General features: G+C 37.2%; 1 protein-coding gene across 4 annotated transcripts in view; it reads left to right on the forward strand.

Annotated features, from left to right (window-relative positions):
• The first annotated feature begins 8049 nt into the window (after window positions 1–8049).
• Window positions 8050–16529, forward strand: part of RFX3 (regulatory factor X3) — a 294873-nt gene continuing 286393 nt past the window's right edge. For all 4 annotated transcript variants that reach the window (XM_089913244.1, XM_089913246.1, XM_022573601.3 and 1 more), the window contains exon 1: window positions 8050–8288. The gene's annotated coding sequence lies outside the window, so the exon portion shown is untranslated. The remainder of the gene's footprint in view (window positions 8289–16529) is intronic.

The following is a 16529-nucleotide window of genomic DNA, read 5'->3' on the forward strand; positions in this document are numbered from 1 at the left end:
AAACCAAATCTTGGCTATATTTTACTTCAAAGACTACTGCTTTCCTCATGGTTTCTTGTTGGTTCATTCTGTGCAAATAAAAAGAGAAGCAAAGCAAAGCACCCCACAAAACAATACCTAGTTGTACAACAACATCTCAGTTGATTATACTTTCTGGTTACATTTTCTCCTTATTTCACCTTTATACTGCTTCATTATAGTTGACACCAGATTGATTGTTTGTGGACATTTAAGTAAGGTTCCTGTCAGCTTCCTTTCCAAAAGTGTTACAGTTTTCAGCCTACCTTACCTGTTTCTGACAGGTAAGCATTATACCTTTTGAAGTTTACAATAAACTTTTAGGATATTTCTTTTCCAGAGATGATTCCCAAATATACTGGGTTGGCCAAAAAGTTTGTCCAGGTTTTTCCATGACGTCTTATGAAAACCTGAATGAACTTTTTGGCCAACCAATAGTAATATGGATTTTTCAAGAGATACTAATAATTAGTAATGATTTGATTAGACAACTAAGTTAAAAAAATATTCTTATAAGAATTACTCTAACTTATATTGGCTACTTCCTTAGTTTACTCTCAGTAGTGAGAATGCCTACTCAAATAAAGCTCCATTTTAGATTCATTTATTTACACATCATTCAGTTCTGCCATCTCTGTAGCTGATTCCTTAGAAGTGGATATATTTTCTGGCTTTTGTATTAGAAACATAGTGCTTTGTATTACATTGTTGGGTCACTGAATCAGTGCTGACTTGAAAGAAAATGACAAGGTTATTTTATGTAATTTTACTTTTTATCTTTTTGATTTGATTTGAGCAAGAATTTAATCTTAAAAAATATTCACTTTAAAAAATAGGCATGTTTAACCCTATGAAACATTCCTTGTCAGAGACTTTTACATATCTTTTTAAATTATTCACATTAACGTTTCTTGTCTTTCATCAATCTTCAACACAAATTAGTATTCTTTCTTTAAGGGTTATTTCTTCTGGGTGAAGAATGATATCACATTTAATAAGAACTCTATAATTAATGTACCACAAATTTGAAGCTACAAATAGGGTATCCCTGTAATGTAAATCCAGTTGTCTTTATTTTTTTATAATATGTAATTTTATAATGAGGTAAAGATTGTAGTGCCAAATTAGGGTACTGAGTTCAAGCGCACTTAAGTCATCATCTTAGAAAATAATTTTTTATTTCTTGATTATGTTAGTGTTTTCTGATCTTTGTGAACTAGTACCCATGGTTCACTGTGATTTTATCTCAGTGTATTTCTATGTTTTTCTGGTTAATTAAAACTCCCACCCCCATAGGAAGAAGGAAAAACAAACTAAGTCAAATTGTGTTAAATTCAGTTTTCCTACTGTATTTTAGGACCTTTTATTCATTGAGCACTATGTTCAGGACTTTATTTATTCCTCAAGGTCCTCTGAAAATGTTAGGGATCTGAAAAAAATTTGACGTGAAATTATGAAGAGAAAGCTGCAAATCAAAGTGAACAAATACTTAATCAGATGTCTAAAAAATTTAACAATGTGCTATTTATAAACTCAATACTTAGTTATGTATATTTTGTGTGATATATGGGTACATTTTAAGACGTTTGATATGATGTGGAACTGGAGAACTTCAAAACCAAGCTGTAATCGGTGCTTTCACATTAGGCCAGATCTACGGAAGTCTTAAAAGTGACCTTAATTTCTTTTATGGAAGAAAGTACTAAGTAAAATTTCAAACAGTGTTTGGAAGCAAGTGTGGTAAATGTTTCGCTATACAATGTGTATACAATGTGTACAAAATACAATGTGTATTTTTTGTATTCCTTGGCCCTCAAAATAAAAATGTTAGTAAGCAAAACAAAACAAAAATTTTGGAAAAATATTCCATGCACATAAATTCCCTCTTTTCAAAACAAACGAACAGAAAGCCATCAAAGGAGACAAATTCATGTAATTTGATTCAGTGATCTTTATTTTTTGTGTTTTAGTGGCTTAGTAAAATAAAATATAAGGGTGAAAAAATGTGGTCATATGCTTTAACAGCTGACATAAGTATTCAAAAACAATTTAAATGTAGGCTGTATAATATACTGTGATGCTGGGGGTGGGGAGGGTGAGATGTATGACATATTCCAGTGGGAAGGTACTTTTAGTACACTTAGCATAGGAATAATGGCCCTACCGGAACTTGGGAGATTTTTTCCCCCCATACTGTATATTACATTAAAGGGAGGGAAAAAAAAAAGAAAAAAGTAAAGGGAGAGAGAGGGCCAACTTAAGAATTTCTTTGGCAGTTAAAGACTTTGGATCAATAAAAGCATTTCTGATAAATAATTTTTGATAATAATTGATAAAAATGAAATACTTTTCCTTTAGTAATATATAAATATTATATATAATAGTAATATATTACTAATACTGACATTAATTGCAGCTAAGTTATAAAAATTAATCTCTAACTCAGTTCATATTCTGTATCTTGTAAAAAATCTACTTGGGGTTCACAAAATTCTTAATAAACGCTAGTAGAAATATCATTAACTTTACAGTATTTACTCCACCAAAATTATTTCCTAATTTCACAAAGGTATTCCATGAACATATATATTTAGCATTTTGAATCAATTCACCTGGTGTGGCCATTTCTGAAAATCCATGAAAATTAGAATTTAGAATTGAGATCATTCAAGTCTTTTAATCCATTTACAAACATTTCCTTCCACCTCCAAAAGCCCCGAGTCTTTACTGTTACCTAGAGAGTTTAGATGATTTTCTCAACTTGGTCATAGAGTTAGTACCAAAATCTCTGAAGTACTCCTAATGTTACCTCAGAAGGTTATATGATCTCCACTATGTTTAAGCTACTGCAATTTCAATAGGGAAATAGAAAAAAATTCTCTTTAATCATCTAGACTTCACTTTAAGTCTTCACAACAATTCCTTTGGTTTCTAATTGTATTAAAGATTATAAAGCGGCAGAACTCATTTCTGTGAGCAGCAAACCAACATTATCTACCGTTCAGTCACACATATTACATTTTTGAAAATTTGCCAAGGATAATTTTACTACCTATTATTTGTCCTTTTCTCTGTAGTGTTGAATAAAAATATTAAGGAAAAAGTGCTTAATTAGGTATGTAATACAGCAATAAATACTTCTATTAGTGTTTTCTGGGGCTTGGGGACAAGTATTATTGACATATAACGCATAATGTGCATTGTATTACGATTTTGACAACCGTAATACACTTTACTACCTAAAACAAGATCTAGAACAGCACTTTCTAGTAGAACTTCTGCAATAATAGAAATGGTCTAAATCTGCACTGTCCCATTTGGTGGCCACTAGCTGCATGTGGCTACGGAGCACTTAATGTAACTACTGTGACTACAGACCTGAATTTTAAATTTCATTTAATTTTAATTAATTTACAATTAGATTTTAATTTTTAGCTAGTGGCTACCAAGTTGGACAGTGCAGAACATTTCCATCACCCTAGATAGTTCCTTCAAGCTCCTTTCCATTAAAGCCCACCTCATTGCCCCAGGCATCATAGGGAAACACTAAATACAGTTTAGTTTTTTCTGTTTTTGGACTTTACATAAATGGATTCATACAGTATATACTCTTTGTACCTGGCTTCTTTTGCTGAACATAATGTTTTTGAGATGCATCCATGTGTATCATTAGTTAGTTCCTTTTAATTGTCTAATAGTATTCCATTGCATGAATGTATCACAATTTGTGCTTCCATCTTCCTACTGATAGCTATTTGGGTTGTTCCCAGTTACTTGATTTTAATGCTGCAAATACTGTATTGAGATTCTGCATTAATTGAAGTGAAAAAGCTGCATGTGTATATCAAAAGATATTTTGATCTTAAGAAAAGATAGTCTACTTATGATTCTATTATCATCTTTCATTGCTGGGGTAAAAATTTAATTCCAGGTTATATATAAGGATAGACATCTCTCAGGACTGCTGAGTAAACAGTTGGTTTGTATTACTTAAAGAAAACACAATTAGAAAGATAAATCTACCAGAAAAAAAATAACGGAATATTTTCAAAACCAAAATGTACTTTGGGTGGGAATGGGTAGAGTTAGGAGTGCTCCAGAGAATAGTGGCAAACTATGTAGTTTTGAATTACCTTGGCCTCTATCACCCTCTATTATTATTGATTATTATCATATAGCCACAGAACTTCAGATCTATTGATAGTAAAGGCAACTAGTAATCCAGTAGTCTAATCTCCCAGTGCTATACATATCATATTCAATAAATATTGGCTGAACTGAAACAATTCATTTCCATAAGAGAACTAAGACTCTAGGTGTCTCTCAATTGAAGAAAATCAGATATTATAATCAAGTGAAAAAATTTTAAACAGGTGTGATTTCTGCTTTATAAAAGGATTCACCACAAATTCAGTGGTAAGCTGCCACAGACCAATTCATTATATTTTTAAAAATAAATTTATTTATTTAGGCTGCATTGGGTCTTCGTTGCTGCGCACGGGTTTTCTCTAGTTGAGGCGAATGGGGGTTACTCTTTGTTGCGGTGTGCAGGCTTCTCATTGCGGTGGCTTCTCTTGTTGCGGAGCACGGGCTCTAGGTGCGTGGGCTTCAGCAGTTGTGGCTCACAGGCTGTAGAGCACAGGTTCAGTAGTTGTGGTGCACGGGCTTAGTTGCTCCGTGGCATGTGGGATCTTCCTGGACCAGGGCTTGAACCCGTGTCCCTTGCACTGGCAGGCGGATTCTTAACCACTGCGCCACGAGGGATGTCCCACTTCATTAATTTTTAAAACTCTCATACATACAATTTTTTGGAAGTAAACCTATCACGTAACAGTATTTTATCTTTCTGTATGCAGCTTTTCCTTTTATAATCATTGTTAATGTATTAGTTCTTGATTATGCTGTAGATATCAATAGGAGGAAATAACCTAATAGATAATATTGAAGAGGAAATTTACCCTTGAGAATGTACTAATTTATAAAGTATATAATCCACACATAATCAGGGCTTCCTGTTTTTCAAGTGGTTCAGATACAAATGTGTTAATCGATGTCTCTGCCATTCACTCCAAGCTGAGAGCAAAAACAATCCAAGTTCAAAGGACATAGCATTTTAAATTCACAGATATTGACTGTGAGCATTGTACAGACAGGAACTATTTCTGGCCCATTTTAGATACTGGACAAATAATAACTGCATTGGCAGTTTATTGAATTTGTCAAGCAATGTAAGATATTTTTTGGCTAGGCACTTTTTGAGTCCAGTGTGTTATCACTGTAACAGGTGATAAAATGTTAGACACACTGCTGGGTCTTTTCTGTGACTTAACAATTTATTTCTGAAATATATGTACAACACATGTGAAGATGCAACTGTAAATGACCACAACGGAGATCCTATCAAAAATGACTATAGGCAAAGGGATTTCTGGGACCTTTCCTAACTAGTTATAACACAAAACATGCATATATAATCGTGTTTCCAAATCTACAGCTTGAATTGGTAGCTTGGTTATTTGATTCGGTGTGAAGGTAACATTGAAAAATTCATATTATAGTAACCTCACTATGATTAGAATACTATCAATTATCCTAAAACAGGGAGAAATATTCTAAATCCTAACTTTTAAAGAACTCACTTAAAATACTTATTTATAACTAACTCAGAAAAAGGCCAAATGAGGACGTAGGTAAAAAAAAAATGTCTCTAAGCAGCTTCAAACCGATGTTACAGTGTCCCCGCACAAAGGTCACACACTTTTTCTAAAGGAGAGTTCCTCAAAGGACTCTTGAGATACAGCTTTTCATTGTGTGGTTTTCTGGCCTGCAGATTATAAGCAGTAAATTAAAAGGGTGGGGAGGATAATAGAACTATGCTCACTAACAGCAGTAAGAAGCAACAGCTGACAGTGAGGGAAGGGATGGGCAAACTATAACAGACAATAGAACTAAAAAAGCAAAGCTATTCAGAGCTGTGTAGTGTGAGCAAACAGCCCCGCACACCATTACAGGAATAGAGGACTTTATCTGTAAATGTAATTAAGTGAATATTCATAATGACTACCAGTTTTTATACAGCTGGAATGCATACTTTATTTCCCATGTGTATGTGGAAACTATTATTCTAAATCTGAAGTTTTAACTGCTGTTGGTCACCACACTGTCATCTGTCTCGGACTGGAAGGGCCTACTACCATGGTGCGCCATGTACGTTTTAGCACTGTGCTCCACACTGTTCACTATTACATTGTAACACATTATTATAAGAACCTCTATAACTCATTATGAGATTACCAAAGGCCACATTGCTTTCTTGAATCTATTGTTTAACTAGCTGGTTCCTAAAATACTCCTCTAATACTCCATGATACAGAGCCGTAAAATAAAACGACTGACGTTTAAGACTCTGTGCCTTCTCCAGAATGAGAGTATTATGTATCTAATAGTGGTGTCGTGAGGATTAAATGAGATAATGTACGTAAAACACTAAGTACAATGTCTGGGGCAGTAGAAGACCTCAGGAACGGTGGCTATTCTTATTTCAGCAAGCCCCAAACCCCTATTTTGCAGGTGCAAAAATTAAGCCTCAAGGGGAGAACTGATTTCCTAATGCTCTAATATCCAAGTTATTGTCCCAGATAAGCAGCTTAGCTGCGTGTGTTGGTTTGGGATATTGACAGGGCCTGGGGGCATGTTCCTGCAGGACTCCAGTGTGCAGAGAACTGGACGAGTATGTTTGAACCGTGAGGCATTAGAGGCTATTCGATACTAACGGGTGTTCGAGATAGCCAGTTGTGTGCTAACAACATCCATAACCAACGTTAACCCATTCGTCTATCTCAATACACCCGGAAGCAGCAAGACCCTCAGATACAGCAGGTTGTTAGGTAACCGGGGACCAGGACGAGGCAAGTAACAGGACACGGGGGTGAGCTCACATCCTGGTTTCGTCAACTTTAAATAGGGACGAGCACTTCACGCGAGGGCAGAGGATGACAGGAACTAGGAACTGAGTGCTATGTCAGACAGGTGTAAGTTACCCCACCTCCCAACGCCTTTCCCGGAGGGGGGCCGCCATGCGTTTTCGAGTCCCCGGAGAGGGCGATTTCTTGCTCCTTAGTAGCGCTTACTCCCCGCCCTGTAGATAGGGAGTCAGGACTTCGCCTCTTCGCTCCGGAGTGAGGGCCGAACAAGCTCGGACCTTCCCGGTGCGCGCCACACCGCGGCGGGACCGCGGGAGGCCTGCTCGCTGCCCATACGCGCCCCGCGCTCGCCTGCTCTAAGATGGCGGCGGAGGCAGCACGCTCACACCCCGCCGCCCGCCCGCCTCCGAATCGCGGCCTCAGGAGGCGGGAGCAGGCCGGGACGCGGAAAGCAGGAGCGCAAAGGCGGCGCGGACCGTCCACTCCAGCACGTTCCCCGCCGCCATGAAGCGTCTCGACATGCTAGAAGCCCGCAGACGACTACAACCGGGAACACCACCGGCACCAGAAACGGCCTGGGTGGGGGGCGCGAGCAAGGGGAAAAGAAAAAAAGAGAAAAAGAGAGCGGCGGCACATCCGGGAACCTCCCGCCCGCCCCGCCCCGGAAATGACGTTTCTGTCGGGGGCGGAGCCACTCTACAAAGTGGATTCTTCCTCTGCTGTAGCTGGTCGTTTAGACAAGGTGTCTGGAATCGCCCTCGACACCCCCTCTCATGGGTTAGCTGTTACCTTCTCCCGGCTCTGAGGCTTTTGGGCACTGAGCTGGTTGCTGCGACTGGCAGCTCTCGTTTCACAAAAAGTATACCTCGCACCACGGCCCTCAATTCCTCCGCCAGCCTCGCCAGGGCGTGTAGTACCGTACCTCCGAGGGGACCCTGGGGTGACCTCAGCCCCTGCCAAACTTAGCGCGTCCCTTCGGAACCCTTCCTCGGAACCCCGGCCTCGCGCCCAGCGCAACCCGGTTCGGGGGCTGTCAGTCACGGTACTGAGCCCGCCCCTTCCGGCCGCTAGCCGGGCCCGCCTCCTCCCCTCTTCCCTCCCCCACCCCTCCCCGTGTGAGTGTCTCCCTCTCCCTCTCGCTCCCTCTCTCTCTCCCTCTCTCTCTCTTTTGTGAGTTATAGCAACCGTTGCCTTGTGAATCAAGCGCCATAGTCACCGTAGTCCTGGCGACTGTTACCCATCAACAACAACTACTCCTCTCCTCCTCCTCCTCCTCTTCCTCCTCCTCCTCCCCACCACCACCATCTCCATCACCCACCAACAACACCACAATAATCCACAGCCAAGGTGAATATTCTTCGGTCTCTACATGTGTGTGGGAGCGTGTGGATGCGTGTGAACGCGTGTGTCCGTGCGTGTGTGTGTGTCCGTGTGTGCGAGCCGAGTGTGGCTGTGCGGGGGTCTCACTCCTGACACCGGGGCTGCAGCTGTGGCGCCGCTGCCGAGGGGTTCCGTCCCCCGGGCTTGTTTACAATGGACCGTGCGCGCTGCGGCTGGGTCGGGGGTGTGGGCGCCGCGCCGCCCTCCCGCCCGCCGGCCCCGGCCCTCCGCGGCCGCGCTTCAGGGATGGAGCGGGAGCTCGGGGGGCTGCGAGCCGAGCGGGAGAGGGAGCCACAGTTTTGCGTTGCGGACGGTGGAGCTCTCCCTTAGGTCTGGGTCTGAGGAGGAGGGTCAGGTGAAGAGATAAGGTTTTTTTTTTTTCTTTCTTTCTTTCTTTCAATTTTCTTCTTTTTCAAAGCTGCTTGGTTCCTGTTTCTTTCAAAACCGAAATAGACAAGAGTGTGCAAGGGGGGACCCACGAGGTGGTGTTTTGTTGTTGTTGTTCACTTGTGGGGCCTTGTTATGGGTTTTGTTATTTTTATCCTCGTACATCGGTGAACTTTTCCCACTGCCTCTTGCCTTCATTTTTGCCCCTCTTTGCCTTGTGCTTAATGAGCTGCTCTTCTTTTACCATCATCAGCTGCATGGTTTTCTTTTTTCTCTTTTAAAACTGTGTTTTCTTTGTGCTGCAAACAATCTTAATATCCATTCGGCACTCTTCCCTCCCCCTCTTTCTTCTCCCCCCACACCCCTTGCACACACACTGAAACCAGGGGCCTCTTTGCTGGGTTCTTTGCTGCATTGGGAAAGAGATCTTTTTTTAAAAAGTCTCTCTCCTCTCTCTTTTTTGGTGTGTGTGTGTGTGTGTGTGTGTGATTTAAACCGGATGCAGGGCATCTGTGATACTTGGGTTAGTAGTTATTGACAGTGCTTTATCCTTCATGTGGAGATGGGAGGGGTACGAGTGAGGTTCCATTTCACTTTGATGAACCTCCTTCCCCACAGTGGAGTGTTAACAATTTTCATTGTGGTTATGAGACTGTGTGTGACAGACAGGGAAAGGACGTAAGGAAGCTTTGTGAGAACTCAGTTTACAGTGTTATTTGTGACAGTTATGGTACTTTAAAGAGTTTTTTTTTTTAAATCTTCTCTTCGTTTTCCTTTGAGAGTTGAAATTGAAGTCAAGTTGTTCATAAAGAATGTATGAAGCTTCTCAACTTGAAACGTGTGTATATTTCACTTTCTTTGTGGTTGTTAAGATGTAGGCATATGTGTTCTTAACATAGTCTTTTAAATTTATTTTTTGGTTTTCTTTGGACACTGACTTAAACCTGCTGAAGAGAGAGAACTCTTTCCTTTTTAGGTCTTTGCTTCAAAACTGTATTTTTCTCTGTAGATTTGAATACTTATCAGTCCTCAAGTTATAGGCTCTTAGAGGTAACCCAGTTTTACAGATCCTGTAAATTTGTTCATTTTTCAGTGTAATGTTTAATTAATTATCAGTAAAGAGTTTTGATAATGAATGTGTGCTAAAACAAATATAGTGTACTGTAATATTCACACAAATTGAAGTTTCCAATTTGGAATTTTTAAACGCTTATTTAAATAGTCTTCTTTCTAACAGCAAACATATATTGATTTACCTGACAGAGCAGCCTGTGAATAATATGACAGTATTAATTATTCTTCAGAATGTCAGTGAGCAGGTTGGGTAATTGTAAAGCTATTAAGGCTAATATTTTGTAAAATAAGAGGTTTAAAAAAAATCTTTTCTTTTTTAAAATCCATTTCCTTGTGATTGCTATTTTAAATGAGGGTGATGTTTGTTCTGAAAGAAGTCTTTCTCAGAGCACTCAGATTTCTTTATATTTGCCCTCCCGCCTCCCCAACCTGGGTTTCTTGCAAATCTCTAATACTAACCTGTATTTTTTTTTCTGCTCAGATGAGTGTCAAATGCCTGAACACTTTTGGATGGTGAAGTTCCTGGGTCCTATAAACTCTCTGAAGTTAATAGGAGTTTTGCTGTCTTGAGACAGTTTCAGACCTTATGCCATTTACATAATGCATTTTCAGTCGAGTAGATAATATGCTATAATTTTATGGTTTAATATTTTTACTTGCAGTGTCCAAGAATTTTTTTCAGGCATTTCACTCATTACGACTATCTCAGGTTTTCTATAATTCAGATTTTCATTCACAAGGTGATTTGAGAGCAGAACTTAAATTGAATTCTATTACCTATTCATTTTTAAAAGCACTTATGTGATATAAAAGTTGCTGCTAGACATGCTTTGGACTCAAGTGTGTCAACATTATTCATACAGATTAAGTAAATAATAGCCAGAAATACTAACAAATGATAAGTTAAAAAATTTAACACACTGATAAATGTTTAGTAACATTTTTTTTCTGAGATATTTTTCCTAGGAGGGACTATATTATGTATTTGTATTCTCTTGTGTTTGTTTTTAGACTAAAAAACGAACTCGGAAAAGTGTCCAAACTTTAAAACTAAAATTATGAAATAGGAGTTACTTGTAACTTGTTTTGAATAGCTGAATATCTGTGATTCACTGAATATCTGTGATTCATAATGCCTATCTCAGTCTTTTTATATTATTGTGCCTATGAATTGCATTAAATGTTATATAGGCATATTTATGTAGTACATTTAAATGTATAACAGTAAACTAAAATGCATTTCTAAAATGTGCCATTCCACAATGTTTTCATTATATGGGGTTATGCCTAATTTAAAAAATAGTATATTACTCCTCCAGTATTCAAAGTCTCGTGCTCTACTTAGGTACTCAAATGAAAGGTTTATAGTTTATAAGTACTGAAATAAAAAATTTACAGTTTATAAATTTAATATACTTTGATGCTAAACAAAACAATTTTTAAATCAGAAACAAATTTAATAGTAAAAAAATTACCAATTAAAAATGAATTGTAAAATCAAGATAGATTTAATCTATTATTTAAAGGATGATATATGTTACTTTTTGGTAACATGTTTCATTTTTCTTGAGAAAGTTGATGTTTTATGTGCTTTCCTCTAAACTGTCAACTGAAAAAATCAGTAGGTGGAGTATGATCTTTGTGTCTCAGATTTTATAGTGTGTGTGTGTGTGTGTGTGTGTGTGTGTTTAAAAGAGAAGATATAGCATCAGATATGTAGGAAGAGTTAAAAAAATTTTTTTTCTGAACAGTGTAGTAGGAATGTTACTTTGTTTTTTTTTGTATTTCTAGTGAGCCTGTGTTACAAGAAATGAGAATACCAAACAAGGAGGCTTTCAAATTACAAGAGTCTTGGAAGACATAAACCTTTAAATTATGAAAAGTCTGCTTTTTTTTTTTGCCTGCTTTGTTTTTAATGCTGAGCATTAGGCTAAAAATCCTCTACTTCTAGTTACTTTAAAAAATAAGCACTTAGTTTCCCTAATGCAATCCTTTGCTTTTAACTCTTTGGTATGGCTTCCCAGTGGCTGTTGCAAAACAGATTTTAAATTCCTCTCTGTTCACAGGTGCATAGTGTTCCCATATTTTGGAAATCCAAGATTAAGCGGATTTAACTAAATCTAGCTTTGTTAGGGACAGATGGCTGCTTTAAACAGGTGTCACTTTCATTTCTAGTGCATTGTGTTGGGACTTCCACCGATTCACAAAAGGGCTGTCTAAAGCAGGTGGCATCCTTTGCTTTTGTCCTTAGTAAAATATACTTTTGGAGTTAATTATTTTCGTAGGAAGAGTTTTCTTTTTAAAGTAAAGGTTTTGAACTATTCAAATTGATTCCTAATTTAATTAGTGTAACTTTTATTTTTGAATATCATTCTAGTTTTGAGCTCTGTAAGTTGCAGATCCTTTCAGAAAACACTTCAAATTCTTTAAAGGAATGATAAATTCCCTTTGAATCCAGCAAAGTACTCAGGAGCACTTTACGCAATTAGTCAATTTATCTGAAGCAAAAAGCCAAGGCAGATTTGAATAAAGTGAAATTTGGTTAACATGACAAGTTAACTTTTGCCATCCCATACTTGAATTTTTTGGGGGGCAGCATTATTTTAATTTAAATGATAAATGTTGAGAACCAGTGTTGTTTTTGTTGGTTATTTTAAATATTTTCAAATGAAAACATTTTCCTTATCTACTTCAATTGTTATTATAAAGTTTTTAGTGCTGTTTTTAGGTGAAAATTGTTTTCAAGCATTAGTGTTTAAAAATATGTACTGGAGTAAATAAAATAGTAACGAACTATTGATTTCTAAGGTTCATTTTTACCCGGATTCTATCCTTTTATGTGGAAATTTTATACATCTTACAACAGATGCACCAGAGGGTGCTGTGCTGTTTGCAACAAGAGATTATTATCACTAAGAATGTGAACTGATTAGAACTTTTATGTAAAGAAAAAAAATTTAATTACTTATGCATTCAAGCATATAATAGCCTTATTTCTATGGAGTTTCAATTTAATATACTGTCTTAATTGGCAGCTTTTCATCAAAGCCTATCTTTCTGTGTACTAATATATATTAGCACAGCATAAAACAATATCAAGATTGATATCTTTGGCATAATCTGAATATCAGCATTCGTCCTGCAGGCATATGCATTTATCATCTTCTTATGCAGGTATTTTAATCTGTATCTAAAAAATTTAGTTTAACTTGAAAATCATACTGTTTTGGCAGTATGGCTTTGTACTCCATAAATTTGGCATTGTTGCACATATCAGTATATTGTATATCCTTACAGCATTTATATATGGCATAATTAGTGGTATGCTTTTTATGGTATAAATTAAAACTCTCTCAAAAGTATAAATGGTAATAATAGTTATCAGGCTAATTAAGTCAACAACAATAATAACAGAAATTGGAGAATTTGGTCCCCACTTCATGCTGTTATAATAGTCTGGTTTGAATATTTAACTTGGCTTTATTAACTGAAAAGTTTTAGATTCTCCACTTTCCTCTGTGCCTTATACTTCTAAACTGGAAGTGATCTTATATTGCTTTCTATATCTGAATATTTGTTCATGGAGTTTTTTTTTTTTTTTTTTAGGAGAACTGTTGAATTCACTGTTTTGGGTTCTTCTTGCATCATTGACTTTACTTCCTCAGTAGTACATGTATACTCTAAAAGACAAATACTGAAGCAGTGGTAGTCAGTATCTGCCTCAAGTAAGCTTAGAAAGATACAGTTATATCAAATAAACTTTTTTTCCCTCTAGAAAATGGATTTATGTATACTGTTGTCCCACATTTAAGTACAGTCAGCAAAATATGATATTTTTTAAAAGTACCTTTATAAGACATGCCACAAAGAATTCAAAACATCAATAGAGAATAATAATATTTTAAAGTATTAGTCTTGCTAAAATAGGTTAGGCATTTTTCCTTAAACACGTGATCCTACCAATTCATTAACATAAACTAATTTATGCCACTAAGAATTTAAAGTATATGACATTGTTTCAAAACCTTTATATTTGACATTTTATATATCACATCAAACTACAAGATGTATTTAATGAAAATGAATGAGTTAAAAAATTGGAATGTATTTAGAGTATCAAATAGGTATGTGTTTTGTTTTTTAAATAGATTGAGGATAAGTATATTGGTTAAAAACACAGGCTTTGGACTCAGATTTCAGATAATCTTATTAGCTGTGGAACCTTGGACAGGTTGTTTAGCTTCATTTAGCCTCAGTTTTCTCATCTGAAAAATAGATCAGCCTTAATCTGCTTTATGTAGTTTTGTGAAGAGTAAAGGAGCTAATTCATGTAATGTGCTTTGCTCAGTATTTGACTTGGAATACATGCTCAATACATGTTGGTTCTTAGGGAATACTGAGAAGATACCCAGTCTAATTTTTTTGCTATCTAAGAATCCTTTTAATACACTTCTGACCATCTACTTCCCAGTGGGTCCTAAGTTTTGAAAGATTTTGCCTATTGATCTGCACTCATTAAATAATTATTCCCTCTTCCACCCTTTTAAAAATAAAAGACACGAAGCTGTCAACTGTAGGTTTGGATTATCATTTGATAACCAGTCTTGTTATTACACTGAATTAATAGGGTGCTAGCCCAAAGTTATGTTTTAGTTTTACTTTGCAGCCTTATTGTAACGGATTCTTTTTATGTTTGGATAACTCTCCTGGTCTAGGGATCTCAGACTGAGAATTAATGATGTAACATTTCATAAACTCTTAACACTTCCCATTGTCCATTTCATTGTCCAATTGATATTTTCCTTTTCACATCTATTATACATGAATTCATTTGAAAACATTTTGAGCCCTATTTATAAACATTTTACAAAATGCAGTCATTAATATATAATAATGATAATAGTTGTATAAAGATGAGTTCATCAAGGAATTATTCCAATTTATATGCACTGCTTAGAATCGTTATTTTACTAACAGTAGAAAAATGTGAGGTCACCATTTGTTTACCTGTAGCAATAAGTAATTTTAGGAGAATTTGCCAACCCCAATCTTGAGGTATAAAGTAACCTCAAGAATGTTATTCAGTAAAACATATAATATGAAATAGTAGTGGAAAAATAATGCCTTTGGTTCCCTTTGTTAGGGCATTAAAGATGCTGAAAGAATCATTTTAGTTGACTGCTATATCTAAAGTTACTATTCAGTAATTTGCTATATTTCTATTTGTCTAAGCATTTTGACTAAGAATGAAATGTTTTTCTCATTTTACAGTGATCTCAATAGCCCGATCTTTCTCAAAGTGGAAATGTGGTTTATACATTACAATTGAAAATTTATCTGATACTGTGTGTCATCTTTTTTGCTGAAGCATTGTGTATTGTACAGGCTTTTTGCCTGTCTCCATCTTACCTGCTCCCATCCTCCTACTCCTGTTAAATGTTCAATTAAGTATATGATTCCTTTTACATTATTTTTATAGATAATTAGTCCCAACATAAAAAGTATGTAGACTCTCAGCTCAGCCATCTCCTCTGCTTCCTTTCTCCAGTGAATCTGACACACATTTTAAAGGGAACTTTTGGAAAAAGGCTAGGAAATGTGACTTATTAGGTGGTAAGGTTATATATCATTCTTACCGTTTTTAATCATCCACTATCTTCTTACAATTTCTATCCATCTGACTGCCCTCATGAACAAATACATATCCTTGTTCCACTAATGATGTAACCTGAGCATGATTATGCTCCACGAGTTTCCCTTCCTAGTCCCGGCTATGTGTTGGCCTCTGGCTGAGCACTTTAGGTTAAATCTCTTGTCTAGTCCCAAAATATTGTGTTTGCACAGTCACATGTGCCTGCCCATTGCTGACTTTTAACTCCTGGATTCTTCTTTCTCATTACTTTTATTAGAAGCTGTAATACCCAGTCAGTATTGCTTGCCTTTACTTTACAGTGCCTGGTCAAGATTACGAGAGGTCTTCCTGTTTAGGCAAAAATGGGCAAGGGATAATAGGAGCTGAGCCCAGGAAAGCTAAGAGTGAGGCAGCTGGCCTGAAAATGAAAGTACATTAGTTGGTGAGAGGAGACCTAAGTTGAGAGGTGATGTGGAAGGAGAAAAGAGAGGGTGACTAGGCTAAGAAATAAAGGTCTTCAAAAGTGCCAGCCAAAGGAGAGTAAAGAGGAGAAAAAGAGCTTCTGTTCTGGTACTCAGTCTGCCACTAAGTGAAAAACCTTAAGCTAGTCACTTAAACCTCCTAGGTCTCAGTTTCTCCATTTGTAAAATGAAGCAGTAAATGAAGCAGTGCTATGTGATCGCTAAAGCCCTTTCCAGCACTAATAGTCTATGATTCCATGGTGAGATTGGTGTGGAAAAAGGGAAACATGCCAATAACATGGAGCCTGGAATTGGTGTTTCCTTTACTGATGGCATTTTGCTTGCCTATTGTTTCTTCTGATAAGAACAACAAAGAAAGAAAACCCAGCATAAAAAAACATGGGTCTAGCATAATGGCCATACCTATGTCACAGTCAGAAGCTTCCACCATTTCAGTGGCCCCTGTAGGGAGCTATGGCCAAGTGCCCTGATGTTCTCACCCACAGAGGAATTAGCTGAGTCTCACAGCTTGAGCTCCTGCTGCGCCAGCTCCTCTATGTCTGTGTGCCAGACAAGTGTCTGACAGTTGGGGCTTCTGCCTGTTGCTCCCCAATGAGGTATTTAAAACAGGACATAATTTCCCAAGTATGTGGA

The sequence above is a fragment of the Delphinapterus leucas genome, chromosome 6 (genome assembly GCF_059928025.1).
Source record: "Delphinapterus leucas isolate spDelLeu-1000000601 "Yukka" chromosome 6, BTC_Dleu_Yukka2, whole genome shotgun sequence".
Lineage (NCBI taxonomy): Eukaryota > Metazoa > Chordata > Mammalia > Artiodactyla > Monodontidae > Delphinapterus > Delphinapterus leucas.